Source organism: Mastomys coucha, unplaced genomic scaffold (genome assembly GCF_008632895.1).
Source record: "Mastomys coucha isolate ucsf_1 unplaced genomic scaffold, UCSF_Mcou_1 pScaffold15, whole genome shotgun sequence".
NCBI lineage: Eukaryota > Metazoa > Chordata > Mammalia > Rodentia > Muridae > Mastomys > Mastomys coucha.
This window is the reverse complement of record NW_022196897.1, coordinates 21896041-21910404: the sequence shown is the minus strand read 5'-3', so window position 1 is coordinate 21910404 and position 14364 is coordinate 21896041.

The following is a 14364-nucleotide window of genomic DNA, read 5'->3' as shown; positions in this document are numbered from 1 at the left end:
AGGGAGAGTAAGAGCAAGAGAATAAGAGGTAAGAGGGTAAGAGAGCAAGGAGAGGGCAAACAGCACCTTTTATAGTGGCCCATCCTCACTGTTGCTAGGTAACTGTGGGGAGGAGAATACCTGACTGTTGCCAGGAGTGGAGTCCAAACAGAATACCAGGAGCTTGGGGCATGACCTACTTAACTGATGGCCATACACCTCTTGGGGTGGGTGGGGTGTTGTGGGAGGCTGTAGCTAGAGCCAGAGGCCCAGGAGCGTGGCTGAACACCTTTCGTACCTTAGGGTCACCGGGGTTCCAGGCCTGTGCTTGACCGGGAAGCAGGCTGTCTGTGCACAGCTCACTGCCCCACAAACACTTAGATTTATTTGAGGAGAATGAATGTCTGCAGAATCGGAACTCCACACCTTAGGACTTTCTTGAATATTTTTGTTGTTGTTGTTGTTGTTTATCCAAGTCTTCCTTTGTGTCTAGCTATATGGTTCCACTGGTGATTCTGCACACTCCCAATTATTGATTAATTCAGGATGCTCTTTTAAACTGAGGCTTTATTCCAACATAATCAATTCTTCTCATTAATTTTATTAATTTATTTGTCTCTGTACTGAACTTTATTGGGTGGTTTTATCCACTCTTCCATTTTATTTAATTTTCAGAATGAAACTATCATTATTGTTTCCTGGATATAACAGTAAAATGTGGTCATCATTTTGAAAATACAAACAATTCCCAAGAACAGAAAATGAGAGTTCTGCAATCGTCCTACCCCAGGGAACACTCGATGTTTCTTATTAGTCTTAAGTATTTTCCAATTAATTATCCATGGTTTCCCGGATAGAAAAATCATACAGCCGTTATTTAATGTGTGACAAGGTGATGTTTTGAGGATATTAAACCAGTGCATTTTCTTTGTTTAAATTCTAATTATGAAATATTTCAAATATATGAAAAGGTATAGAAGATGACCTAACACACATCCATTTCACTAGATTAACCACTGACCATTGTGCTGAGATCAAGTCCCTCCCATCCCTGTTCATTTTCACCCCAAACCCCTAAGGGCACCACACCCACAGGGTGTGAGAATCACCTGTCTGCAGAGGCTTATTGCAAAAGCACAGGCTGGGCAATGTACAAGCCTTCAGCATATACAATGGTGCACTTGTGTGCAAGTATGTGTGTGCATGCACATGGAAGCCGGAGGTCAACCTTGAACATGCTCTTCAGGAGCTGTTCACCTTTTATTTTGCTCATGTCTGTGTGTGTGTGCATGTGTGTGTAGGCACTTGTGTAGCCATGTGTGTGTGCGTGTGTGCATGTGTGTGTGTGTGTGTGTGCGTGTGTGGGTGTGTGTGCATGCGTGCATGTGTGTGTGTGTGTGTGTGCATGCATGTGGAGGCTAGAGACTCCTTTCCTGTCTGCCCTGTTCACCAAGCCAGCCCTCTCAGGTGAGCTCAGAGCTGGCTGCCTCTGCTGATCTGGCTATGCAGCTTGGCCCAGGCCTGGGCTCTCCACCTTCTGATCTCTGGAGTAAGAACTGGGCTGCCACACCCACCTGGGCTTTACATGAGCTCTGGGCATCTGAATTCCAGTCTTGTGGCTTGCAGAGCAAGCAGTGTTCCCACTGGCCCATCCTCCAGCCCCATTATGCTTTTGGAGGTAGGCTCTCTCACTGGCTTGGAGCTTACTAATTCAGCTGAGCAGACTGGCCAGTGAAACCCAGAGATCCACCTGCTTTTACTTGCCCAGCACTGGAGTTACAAGTGTATGCCATAATGCCGGGCTTGTATGTGCCTACTCTGGGGACCCGGCTTGGGTCCTCATGCTTGCACAGCAAGCACTTATCTGACTGAGCATCCCTCCACAGCCCCTCAGTTTTACACTATTCCATCTGACTCGTGAGGACAAGTCCTTCTTGGGCACAGAGAAGAAAGCTCCCCTGGAGCAGATGTGCACACATGGATGGTTAAGCCACAGATAATGACACCTGCTACATGACGAGGGCCAGTGTCATCAAACCATTACCAACAAGGAGCTAATTTTTCAAGTATTTATTCACTACTCGAGGTTTTTCTTAATTCCCTGTCTAGAGCCTCACACATTTCTCCATTTTCCTTCTTATTGATTTGTAAAAGATCATTAAATATTGTGGACATTAATATTTTTAGTGCAAGTGAGTTTTCCCAGACGGTCGTTTGTCTTTTCACTTCCGTTAAAGGCACATTTGATTGTGTGTAAATGTTTGATTTTTATGTAAAGCTATTGGTGTTGGCCTTTATGGGGAGCACGTTTACTGCCTTGCTTAGCCAACCCCTCCCATTCCAATGTCATAAACATGTGTGCCCGGTTTATTTCTAAAAGTTTCAAGGGTTTTGCCATTTATGCTTAGTCTTTAATCCACCTAGAACCTTTTTTCTTTTTAACATTTGATTCGTCGTGAATTTCAAATCATACACCACAGTCCTGCTCATATCCCATCCCCTCGTATCCACCCTTCACCCTTGCAACTTCCAAAATAAAAACACAAACATCAAAAACAAAACAAAAACTAATAAACAAACAAACAAATAAAAAATCAAAGCATAGAAACCATCTCATCATGGAAGATGTGGTGTGTCACTTTGTGTTCCACAGTGTATCCCTCTGTCCACAATTCTCACTTGCAAATGTTCATTGCAGTGAGTCCTTGGTCTAATTCGAGATCTCTGGCTTCTGCACTCCATCAATATGGGATACTCATCAGGACTCCTTCCATTTATCCTGTTATTGCCCAGTGTTGTGGAGATCCTACAGCTTTGGATTAGCACAACCAACCCTTTCATACATCCCAACAGTTCGAAAATGATATGGATTTGGGGGTGGGCCAACTCAGAGTCCTGAAGCCAGGCCTGCGTGGGAGCTGAGTTGACCAGCTCACTGGATCTCCCTCATATGCACCACCAGGGCAAGTTCTCCAGCACCGCTCTGGCCAGGCCACCCAAAGCTGCAGTGGGCAGAAGGCAGGATCAGCTCTCCTGACACTGGGACCAGCTCAACCACACCCATGCCACCAGAGCCAGCTCCATTGCTCTACCCAATCAAGTCTGGGTGGGGGCAGGGGTAGGAGGACAACAGGACACTCTCCCAAGACTAGCACCTATCTCTATAGAAACCAAGGCAAGGCAGGGCTCTAACTTTATATCCTCCACACTCATGCAGGTAACAGCTCTGCTGATAACTCTCCTTTCAACTTTTTGTCAAATATACACAAAGGGACAGACGGTGGGACTTGCCAGCCTCTCACACTCGCAGCTCAGCTTCAGCAATTATCCAATTATGAACAATCTTGATTCATTCCTGCCTCTAAACACTTGACATCTTTGAATCTTTTGATTGACAGATGATAGTATCAAGTATTCATGAACACTGACATCATCTAATTTCCAGCCATAAATATTTTGGCATGAATCTTGAAAAGATCAGGACTCTTTTTAAACCACAAGAGCATCATTAGTCTTAAAAATAACAGTAAACCCTCGCATCAATAAAAACATTCCTGCACAGGTGAGATGGCTCAGCAGGTAAAGGCAATTATTGTGTAAACCTGGCGACCTGAGTTCAATCCCTAGAACCCTCAGAAAGGTAGAGAGAACTGACTCCACAAGGCTATCCCCTTACTTCTGTAAGCACGCTGTCCCATGCAAACCCATGCACACACACCCTACACATATATGTGTGATAATAAACAGTAAATATACACCATTTAAAATTTGTTCAAATAATACCATAATTTTATTTTTGCATTATTTTCAATACTGGGGATAGACCCAGGTCCTCTTGCATGCTAGGCAAGGACTCTGATGCCACACCAGATTTTATTTTTATTTATTTATTTGTTTCTTTGTTTGTTTGTTTGCAGTTTGTTTTAATTAGGCTCCATGTAATACCTAATGCCCAGGTCTATTTCAACAACAAGCATCTTCCCTGTTTGAAATGTCTATTAGAGAAACCGGACCTCTTGCTTCACTTAGACCCCACAAACACACATCAAGTTCCCCCAGTTGCCTCCCCTTAGCATCCTCCCCCAACTTCCCATCAACACGCTACTCTGTCCCTGTGGTGTGGACAGTCACTATAGAAACTTGATGAAATTAGGGTTCCTTGTGGGGCCAGGATGCTCCTCCAGGAAGCTGTGTGCTCCGGTTGGTGAGTGCATCGTGTCGACCAGCACATTTGAGAACACCAAGAGTCACCATTGCCTCGATCCATTACTCCACAAAGGCTTGGAGACAGCAGCAATCCAGTCCCTCTCTCCGTCCTCACTTTTATAGCACGTGATGCGGCATCTGCCCCTCTGCCTACACATTGCCCGCTCCTCACTGGTTGGGTGGATTTCCCCCTCTGTTGTCTGTCCTCTGTCCATACCTCCCAGCTCTGAAGCAGTACATCATCCCTTTGGCCTCATCAGATGTCTTCATTGCTCGAAGGAGAGTATCTCGTTATCTCTAAGTTTGTACACACATTTAAAACATATATCCATTCCCAGCTATGGCTGTATTTTCATGGCTTGACTTAAGAGCATCACGGTCAAGGGAAACTCTCTCCGTGTTTTAAGATGGCTGATTGTTGACTGTATATATTTATCTAAGGAAAATCACCAGCTTTAGGTCATGGAGCGTTCTCACACACTCAACTGTCTGCCCCTCAGAGAAGTCTTTCATTTTCTTTACTGACGTACAATTTCCTTCTCGACTCTGTTACTCAGTTGTTTTTATAAACGTTACACAGTCCATTTGCTGCTAGTGTCTAGAAACACAAGAGCTTTCATATATGGGACTCGTACTGATATGGTTTGTACAATTCCTTTAATTTGATAGTTTGTTAGTAGATTTCCTTAGAACTTTCTTCAAATGTAGACAATGACATGGGGTGGGTTTAGTGATGGTAACCCTTTCACTCCCTTCTCATAAATTCTTTCTCTTATCCCAACTTTATTTTTTAATCTAATTAAATATAAGTGGTTGTAGCAACTTTTACATTTTAATTTTTTACTTAGTAGAAGGATTTATCCAGTAAATAGCATGTATACTGTAACTTCCTGAGCAATGTGGCTGGGAAACAAAGCAGCTTCCTGTCCATTCTCTGGATTGTTTTTCAAAAGTTAGCATTCACCTTTCTGCGCAACTTGTTGGTGATAATAATATGGTTTTTTTTTTTCTGTTGTAAAGAATGAGTGGACTTTGGTGATGACAGTGGTGATGCTGGTGGTGGTGATGCTGGTGATGATGATAGTAGGCACTAACTCTCCGAAATGTAAACAATGCTCCAATTAAATGCATTTTTTCATACATTGCCTTAACAGAACAGTGGATGAGGGATTTACAAAGAGCAATACAGTCTTGCTTATCTATCCTCTGTTAGTTTTATATTGAATTGACTTCTGTTATTTCTTTGTTACTACCTTTTGAGTTTATTCTGTTTTTTCCTTGAATTGAACACTTAGCTGGGTTTCCTGCTGACTTTCTTCTCTTGATTATGCTTCTCATACATTTTTGAAACACAGTACTTTCACTTTAGCTTCATTTTCTAAGTGAATAGGGTGTTTGACAGTGTTTGTATGGTTGATGTCTGGGTGCTGTGTTGCTATTGGGAGTACATGGCCTGCATAACTCATCTGGTTTCTGATTCATGATCATTTTTATAACCACTCACTAGGAAATGCTGATGATTCACTAAACTTCGACAGTGACATTCTCAGAAGCTGTAATTCCTTGACTGATAATGGTGTTGCTTTAATCTTCCCGATAATGGCTGTATTTGAATGTTCTTTATCTTGCTGGTTCACTTTTCACCTACTTGACATATAAAGGAGAGAGAGAGAAAAAGAGAGAGAGAAAGAGAGAGAGACAGAGACAGAGAGAGAGCACTTCACAAATCTCTCACTCCATGGTTGTTGGCTTTCTCTACTTTTCCTTATAATTCCAGCAAAATTTTGCCTTCTGTGTTTTGAGCTTGTTGGTAGGTGCATATAAGCTCAGGGTTCTTGGATCTTCCTCGTCGGTTTTGTCTTACGATTAAACACCACTGTATCTGTACTCTTGGCTTTGCCTACAAAGTCTGTTTTTCCAGATCCTAATATAGCTACACCCCAAGTTTTGGGTTGGATTTCTCTAACTTCACACTCTCTGTCTTGTTATCTTGGTTCTCAGTTTTTCTTACCCTAGTCTGGGCATCTCTGTCTTTTTAGTGAGAGGTCTAGTCCATTCATAGTTATTTTAGTACCAAGTTTTATTTCTTCCTCCTCGTTTGGGATTCCCATTTGCTGTGTCTTTTTTCTTTGGTTGCTTTCTTCAACCTCATTTTCCATCCTCTCTAGTCAGTCAGGTTCCTTTTTTCCTGTCTTTCTTCTTCCCAGATGACTTGAAATTTTAGCATTTATTTCTCTGCTTCAGAGAGTATGCTTTAGTTTATATATTGTATCACTGAGTTACCAAAGTCCAAAGTTAATAACTACTTTTGTCTTCAGATGTTGAGAAATCTGTGCATCACTCCTTCTATGCTTTCTATGTTATTCTTGGGAGGAAATATAACGTCATATTTATTTTTATATTTCTTCAAACTAATTCTGCATTTAGTGTCTGTTTTTCTCACCCCAAGACCACTGAACTTCAGTGTAACCTACAGATCTAGTTTAAGAAACAGAAAACAAGACTGATGAGGCAGCACCTTTGGTCCTAGTGCTCAAGAGACAGAGCCAGGAGGGGAGTCTCTAAGAGTTCAAGGTCAGCCTGGTCTACATAGCCATAGCTACACAGTGAAACCCTGTCTCAACATAAACAAAACAAAACAAAAACAAAGCAAGTTATCCCTCTCAGAGCTTGGGAGATGGCTCACTGGAGAAGAGCATGCACTGCTCTTGCAGAGGACCTGAGTTAGGTGTCCAGCACCTACTTCAGTGGCTTCCATACATCAGGAACTCCAGCTACAGGGGGATAGTATGCCATCTTCTGGCCTCTATGGCCACCTTCACTCACATACACATACCCACACAGACACATACAAGTATACATAATTAAAAATAAAAATAAATCTTAAAAACACAAATCTATTTGTTTCTTAATTGTGGACATCTTTATTATGTGGAACACACACCCATCTGTAGCATGCACATATATGCATGTGTGTGAAAGAGTGTAAAAGAGTGTATTTTGAAAGCCTCACAAACTATTTCGTGCAAATTTGAAGAGGACTCTGGGTAGAAGAAGAGAAGACAGCACATCATCCAGATTGCTTTATGGCCTTTTTCTGACTTTCCTGTCCTTTATATACATGGGAGCTTGGAGTAAACATGGTTTGTTTTGTTGTCGTCTGCCATAGAAGACATCGTACCCCACATACCACTCCGCTTCTCTCTCTTTCCTAAGCTTGACTATCTATTCCTGTCAACAGCTACATATCCGATGCACTCATTTCAACTACTGCAGTGTCTTGCCTATGGGTCAGATGTGGTTTACTGACTACATTCTATTCAAGGGTGCTGAAATTTCATCTTGGTTTTTCTGGGATAAAACCAGATGTTTTACTCATGTTGCACTCAACACCACACAGAGACAAAATAGGTGGATAGGAATGTGTGCCAGTGTTTCGCTGAGACAAAAGCAAGGGTGGGCAGCTGGCATACTGCAGAGCATGCACTTGATCATGCCAGGCTTGCCCAAGGCTTCTCAAAGCAGGAATGCTAGCTCAGGCAGTTTTAGATGAATTCTATATTTCTCTGTTCATGGATGAACCTACTGCTCCCATCCCCAGCACTGGATGCATTTAGCTCTTGAAAACAATTGCTAACGAGGGCCAGAGAGATGGTTCAGTGGGCAAAGGTACTTGCTGCCAAGCCTGATGACCTGAGTTCAATCCCTGAGACCCACACTATGTTGTTGCTCTCTGATAGCCACATGTGGTGTGCAATGGCACAGACACACACACACACACACACACACCACATATACATACATACACACATGTACACATACAAATACACACATAAACAAATACACACACACACACACATACACATACACAAATACATACACACACATACACACACATACACATACACATATACATACATATATACATATACATACACACACATACACACAGATATACATACACTCACATACACACTCACATACACCCATTAAATAAATAAATGAATGTTTTAGAAAAAATTTATAGAGAACAATTAATTACTTCTGCCTTATTTTGTAATTAGTCATACAATGAGATGAAGCAGGATCTTCACACATCTGATTGCAACACACCTCATTTCCTTCTCTGTGATTAGCTGTCCCCTTTCCCTCCCTCCTTTTACCTCTTACCCTTGCCCTCTCTTCCTGCCCACCCTCATCGTTCTTTCTCATTCTCTGGTGGTAAGCACCTTTACTCGCTGGTCCAACTCACTGGTTCATCTTACAGATTTTTTTTTTTAATTTATTATTTTTCTATCTTAAAAATTAATTGGAAGATTTAAATTTACACAATAAGAAATAGGAAAATCACTGAAATAAAAGATGAAACTTTGAAAAATGGCTAAATGTGCAGAAATATGTAGACACGGCACACCACAATGCTTCCAGGCATTACTAGTCAGAAGCAGAGTGGCTCTGGTGCAGGCCTGAGCAGTGGCTCCTCAAAGCCAGAACTAGGGTTTGAAATCATGATGGTCAGGTGCTGGCTCAGCCACACCTGACTCAGGCCTTCGTCATAGTCTACATAATGATCACTAAGGCTTAAAAAGAATTGTTTTTATTCTTTGTGTGTGTGTGTGTGGAGGGCCTCAGATCTCCTGGAACTGGAGGCATAGCAGCTTGTAAGCCATGTGCCATGAGCACTGGGAGCTGAACTCAGCTTCCCTGAAAAAGCAGTGCCTGCTCTTCATCACTGAGTCATAGCTCCAGCCTCAATCTCTGAGATTTACTTATAGGGTGGTTTCCTAATCTTAATTCCTTAGCTCTTAGCTGGGTTGTCAGTTCTTGCAGCACATTGCCACAGGTAGAGGTAAAGTTCATTCCGCTTTGAGCTGCTTGATTTACCACTCGCCCCTTAACTCCAGGGTGACCACACAGTCCCTTAACCCCAGAGTAATCACACAGACCCCTGATCCAAGAGTGACCACACATCTCTCTGTCCCCAGAGCGACTGCACAGCCTCCTGATCCAAGAGTGACCACACAGCCCTCTGTCCCTAGAGTCACCACTCAGTCCTCTCTCCCAGAATGACCACACAACCCTCTGTCCACAGAGCAACCACACAGCCTCCTGGTCCAAGAGTGACCACACAGCCCTCTGTCTCTAGAGTGACTACTCAGACCTCTAATCCCAAAGAGACCACACAGCTCCCTTTCCTAGGGGACCACACAGACCCTTGTCCCCAGAGTGATAACACAATCTCTTTGACTTCTTCTAATACAATTGTGCTAATTTTAAAATTATTTTATTGAATTTATTTTCTGTGTATCAATGTGTGTGTGTGTGTGTGTGTGTGTGTGTATCTGCATGTGTCACAGCACACATATGCAAGTCAGAGAACTGCAGATAGTAGAAGTGAGTTTTCTCCTTATACCATGTGAGTTCCAGGTTTGAACCCAGGTCTGGCTTGGCAGCAAGTGCCTTACCTTCTAAACCATCTTGACAGCCCATTCCTTTATTTTTTGCTTTTGGGACTTCTATCCATTGGAGAGTGTGAGATAAGGATATAATCTTCTTCCCAATCTAGAGGCAATCTTTCCACAGCTGTCTGTCAAGTAACATTTCTTTCTGCAAACAGTTTACATTGTATCTTATTTAGGCCAACAACTCAGTGGGCAGGATTCTCTGGATTTTACTTAGTTCTGTTCACTTAGCTGTCTTTGGGGCACTATTATCTCGCCATTTAAAATATCTTCTGAGCCAGTGAGATGGCTCAGTGAGTAAAGGAATGTACCCCAAAAGCTTGAGGACCTGAATTAAAGCCCAAGATCCAGACGATGAAAGGAAAGAATACCCCAAAATTGTCCTCCGACTTCCACACATGGCACATGGCATGCCTGCCCACTCATGTACATACACATTCATAAAAAAAAATGTTCTCTAAGCTTATGAAATTATAAATCTTAGAAGGAATACAGATGGGGCCAGCCCGATGGAGATGTGTAGAGCACTCACTGCTGAGACTGACTGCCTGGCTTCAATCCCTTTGACCCATGTGGTGGAGGAGACAGTGGACTCCCAAAAGTTGTCCCCTGACTGGCACATGTTTGCTATGGAATGATGCATGCATCAATACACATGCTCAAACACACACAATAAGTAAAAACTTTATTCTGCTATTTTATATGTGTGTGTGATTTGCCGGCTAGGATGTCTGTGCATCCTGTGAGTATGGTGTCCTTGGAGGCCAGAAAAGGGCATCGGATACCCTAGAACTGAGTGGAGGATGGTTGTGAGCTGTTATGTGGGTGCTGGGAACTGAACCTGGGTCCTCTGAAAGAGCATCCCCTGCTCTTAACTGTTTAATCATCTTTCTAAACGAGTGTGTGTGTGTGTGCAATTTTCTTAATTTTGGAAAAACATAATTTTTTTTTAAAAAGCCACAGAGTTGTAAATGTTATTACATTGGTTTTAAATATTTTGGGGTGAACTTGCTTCATTTTCCAAACTCTGCTTAAACTCTGTAATTGGATGTTGTATTTGTTAATTTTCTCACTGCTATGCCAAGTTACCTAACCAACTTAAGGAAAAAGGAGTTTATTTTGGCTCATACTTTGAGAATGTGGGCCACTGTGACTGAGAAGGCACAGCACATGGCTGCAGGAGTGTGAAGTCGCATCATGGCTGGGAAGGCATGCAGCAGGAGCAGTTGGCCCCAATGCCTACAGTCAGAAGCAGAGAGCGATATTCAAGGGCACTCAACTTATACCTTCCCTTGAGTTCAGTCAAGGATCCTAGTCCAGGGATCCTACCTTTACTGATCATCCCACCACAACCTAATCTAGATAAAGCTCCACAGACATGCCCAAAGATTTGTTTCTATGAAGATTTTAAACCCCATCAAGTCCGCAATCAAGATGCATTCCAGTAAGAGAGCATATCTTTGGATCAGGCTAAACACTGGTGGAGTGCCTGGGTTTTTTTGTGGCCACGGTCCCAGACACTCAACAGTGGACCTGAGGCAGAGCCACCCTGTTCCCTCCTGTGGCTTAAACTTTCCAACTGTTCAAAGGGAGAAATGTGGCTTTTGTGAATTAGAGAAGGATTAATGTTCTTAAGTGCTAAACGGAACAGGTCGAGATTGTGTGTTCTGTGTGGGTTACCGTGCGTGAAGCATACCTAGTAAACAACTGTATTAATGATATTACTCATCTCCTCCATGTTTTTGTTTTTACTTTGCCTACTTGATTTGACAAAGACTAAACAATGTAATAATGTCAGGGTAGCTCATTAAGACAGTGATGTTGCAAGATTCATCTTGGTATTCCTAATAGCTTTTGGTTATATATTGCTTTTTTAAAAGTACCATTTATTAGATTTTTTAATATAGAAAATGTTAAAGAATAATCCTACCATCAACATAATCCTTAAAAAAAATCCCTCAAACAAAGTGGGGGGAGGGAGGGGGAGGGAAAGGAAGGAGGAGAGGGAGGGCTAAGGGAGAGAGAAAGAGGAAGGAAGGGAGGGAGGGAGAGGGAAAGAGGATGAATCCAAATCACACTTACAAACAAGGTCTCAAGCTCTCTGCTTTGTTATCTTCTGTGGTTTGGACCTGGAGTGTTCTCCATGTTCTGTGAGTTTGTCACAGACTGTGAGAAATTAAATAACCATAACAATAGTAATGATGGCCCCTTTGAAAAGTGCCTTCAGTCAGCTATGGTCTGACACAGATGAATAACAACCACAGGCTCCAGCTCCCACATGCTAGTCCAGTTTCCCTCCTCAACCCAGACGGAAAAAAAGTTTACAACAGTAGCACAGCCAAGCTGGTAGCTGTGGCAGGGTCCTGTGTTTTATAAACTTTTAAATAAATCAGATTAAAAAGTAGAGATGAAACCACCCCATGCTTTCAAGCAGATGAACGGTGGCAGAGGGAACCGTAAGACCTGAGAGTCGTGTAAGACACACCCTGGTCCTCCTGACCCTCCTGACCAGCCAGTGAGGAAAGGAGGGGAAGGACCCACATTAAAACCAAACCAAAACAAACCAAAACAAACCAAAACAAACCAAAACAAACCAGACCAAACCAAACCAAACCAAACCAAAACAAAACAAAACAAAACAAAACAAAACAAACCAAAACAAACCAAAACAAAACAAAACAAAACAGACCAAACCAAACCAAACCAAAACAAAACAAAACAAAACAAAACAAAACAAACCAAACCAAAACAAAACAAATCAAAACAAAACAAAACTGTTCTTTGCACTCTTGTGGTGCAGCCACCATTCTGGGCTGAGTCTGACTCTGCGGTTTATTAAAAAAGAAAAAAAAAAAAAAGCTGTCTCACTTTGGCTACCCTGAGTCTCAGGTGCTCTTATTATGGGGTGGAGGGCAGGTCTTCACTCCTCACTCGGGTTTGATATCCAGAATGGAGCTATCGGGTGCTGGGACAGCCTTCAAGACACTATCGGACAGCTAGGGCATGTCCCAGAAGGAGAAGCAGGGCCTCCCGGCCCCACCCTCCCTTTTCCTTTGTTTTGTTTCACAGCCACAGGTGAACATTTCCCTCCATGTACATCCTCTCTCCATGGTGCTGTCTTGTCCCTTTCCCAAAGCAGCAGGGCCAACTGGTCACCCACTGGAACCCTTAAAGCTATCTCAGGAAGTTTGGTATAATGACCTACTCTCCTTAGGGTGACCCAAACGGGGCCACCTTCACCCATGGTGATGTCTCTCCACCATCATTGTCCCACAGAGCCTCCCGCTTCTAGAAGCTCACAATAAGTTGAGTTGTTTTCAGAACTCTGGCCCACTGGGTTCAGACCCTGCTCCTCTTGCTAGTGCCTCTTGCTCTGAAGGTTAAGCCTAGGACACCATTGCGGTTTTATTTCTGTTGCTGTGCTCAAATAACCTGACAAGCAACCTTAACAAGTAAAGGTTTATTTTAGCTTACAATTCCATGTTCTAGTCCATCACTGTAGGGAGGTCAAGGCAGGAGCCTCAAGTCACTGCTCACATCATAGCCACAGTCATGAGCAGAGAGAAACCGGCCTACACATGCTCACTGGTCAGTTTGTGCTCAGCTGTACTCTAAAACAGCTCAGGATCCCCTACCTAGGAGATGGTGTTGCCCATGGTGGGCTGAGTCTTCCTAATCCATCACAGACATGCCCACAGGCCAATTTGATGTAGACAGTCCCTCACAGAGACTCTATCTCCATGATTGTAGGTCGTGCTACACTGACCCTTAAAGCTAACCATCATGTGCCACAACTAGAAACTAAATCTGTTTACTAAAAAAGCTTACATTGTCCCTCTTCATGAAAATTCTCCCCCATGGGAAGTTTTGACTTTATAAGAAGCTGGAGAAGGGCCAAGGGTCTGGTGCCCTTTAACACTCTGCCAGTTTCATTTCAAGCCATCTTCCCTAAAAACTTCTATTTTAATCTTTTTTTCTTCCTCCTCTCCCTCGTCTCCAGTGCTAAGGCTCAAGCCAGGGCCTCTCGCATACATCAGGCAAGTGTTCTACCACTGAACTACACCACTAGCTTTAACACTTGAATTTCTATCAAAGACTGTGGTTTAGAAGTCAAACAGCACAATGCTTGCCGATGACGAAAGGCACCGTGGTGGTTTGGATAAGCTTGACCTAGAGAACAGGCTCTCTTGGGAGGTGTGGCCTTGCTAGAGTATGTGTGGTTTTGTTGGAAAAAGTGTGTCACTGTGGGGGTAGACTTTTAGACCCTCCTCCTAGCCACATGTGAGCCAGTCTTCTCCTGTTTGCCTTTGGAACAAGATGTAGAACTCTCAGCTCCTCCTGAACCATGCCTGACTGGATGCTGCCACAGTCCCATCTTGATGACAATGAACTGGACCTCTGAACCTGTAAGCCAGCCCCAAATAAATGTTGTCCTTATAAGAGTTGCCTTGGTCATGGTGTCTGTTCACAGTAGTCAAACTAAGACAGGCACCATCTCTGCTACACTTGCAATGTCCCTCCCTGAGAGCATGCTGTGTTTGATGAGTGCCCTACAAAGGTCTTGATCCTTGGGGTGAAAGGTAAGTGGGCTATCATGGGGTAAGACCTCCTGGAAAGCCCTTACCTTATTGTGGGCATGCCCTTGAAGAGGGATGTGAAGAGGGAAGCACATGTGTCCTTTCTCTTTCTCCTCCCCAGATCTTACTGTGGGTGAATT